This window comes from Galeopterus variegatus, unplaced genomic scaffold (assembly GCF_000696425.1).
Source record: "Galeopterus variegatus unplaced genomic scaffold, G_variegatus-3.0.2 Scaffold5725, whole genome shotgun sequence".
NCBI classification, from domain to species: domain Eukaryota; kingdom Metazoa; phylum Chordata; class Mammalia; order Dermoptera; family Cynocephalidae; genus Galeopterus; species Galeopterus variegatus.
The window spans coordinates 52,416-54,346 of NW_007731836.1; positions in this window are offsets into that span (position 1 = coordinate 52,416).

The window sequence follows — 1,931 nt, forward strand, 5'->3', positions numbered from 1 at the left end:
TCTGGCAGGCTCAAAGATTGGGGGAGGACTCCCCAGAAAAATGACACAAGGATGGGATGCAGGACAGGGATGAGAGGCAGGGTGCCCAACACAGTCCTCTGCAAATGCCTTTCCAAAGGGCATCAGCTGCTGGAGACATAGGAACAAAGAGCAGAAAGGTGTGTGCGGGCCAAGAAAAATCAACTACAACTGAATACCTGGTGTTCAAGGACTATACAAGGATAGTGCAAACCTTACAAAATATTCGGTAAAGCCACAGTTGGAGAACACTGCAGAAGAATGGGTGGTACATGGAGGACAGAAAGGCAGAGAATAGCCCTGGGTCAGAAATCAGAATAAAAATGATAAGTGGGCANAGGACAGAAAGGCAGAGAATAGCCCTGGGTCAGAAATCAGAATAAAAATGATAAGTGGGCAATGGGGGAAGAAAACACGAAAATTGGTCATGGCCCCTTGCACTGGCATCAATGTATTGGGGACAACAGGAAAGACTCCTGGTGTGTTTTGAACCCATCCCTGAATCCATACCTCCCCCAGCTCTACCTTCCAAATACCTCTTGGCACAGCTGGAGTCATGACTCTCTGGGCGGGCATGAATGACTCTCCCCATGCTTCCAGTTGGGTAATTTCATGGGTCCTGGAAGATGCAAGTCCTAAGGGAAAGACAGGACAGGTGAGTGGCCAGCACTGGGTCACAGTGACTCATCCCATGACAGACCACAGGAAAGAAAACTAAAATTAAATAGTACAAAAAGATTATGGAGGAGGGTCTTGCATGAACAATGCAGCCAAGTAGTAATCATGTCGGTACCTCAACCACTAGCACAAGGAGACCCCAAGGTATGTCGGCTAGAGGAAGAGGGCAGAATCTGGGGCACAGAACTGCNAGGACAGAAAGGCAGAGAATAGCCCTGGGTCAGAAATCAGAATAAAAATGATAAGTGGGCAGTGGGGGAAGAAAACATGAAAATCGGTCATGTCCCCTTGCACTGGCATCAATATATTGGGAACCACAGGAAAGACTCCTGGTATGATTTGAACCCATCCCTGAGCTCATACCTCCCCCAGCTCTACCTTCCAAATACCTCTTGGCACAGCTGGAGTCATGAACCTCTGGGCGGGCATGAATGACTCTCCCTATGCTTCCAGTTGGGTAATTTCATGGGTCCTGGAAGATGCAAGTCCTAAGGGAAAGACAGGACAGGTGAGTGGCCAGCACTGGGTCACAGTGACTCACCCCATGACAGACCACAGGAAAGAAAACTAAAATTAAATAGTATAAAAAGATTATGGAGGAGGGTCGTGCACGAACAACGCAGTCAAGTAGTAATAATATCGGTGCCTCAACCACTAGCACAAGGAGACCCCAAGGTATGTCAGCTAGAGGAAGAGGGCAGAATCTGGGGCACAGAACTGCCATGGATCTGCACAGCATCACCAGATCAACAGGCCAACAGGGTGAGATCCATTAGGGTCACTGTAAGACTCCAGACCCCCAATCCCTTTCCTGCATGGCTTTGGTGCACTTCAGGGAGAGAAGGGGTTAGTACACATAGCCCAGGCCCATCACCTCCAATACCTACTCCAGGACACTGGGGAAAGCAGCAGTGCCCATGGTCCAGCTTTGGGAAGGATAGACTTGCCCCAAGGAGGAAGAGCAGAGCCCAGCCCAGGATGCTGGAGGGGGCTGTGAGGACTTTACCCAGAGAGGCCAAAAGCGAAAAGTTCTCCAGCATCACACTGCAGTAGAGGCACCTCTAAGCTTCATCAAGCAGCGTCCATGCCTCCGGGGAGAAGCAGACAGCCACGTCGTCAAAGGTCACATGACTCTGCTGAGATGGGGAGAATTAAGTTTATATGCAGCCTCCTCCCCAAAGATTCTGCATACCCCCAAACACCCACCCCTGCTCACTCTCCTCCCCCTCTCCCCA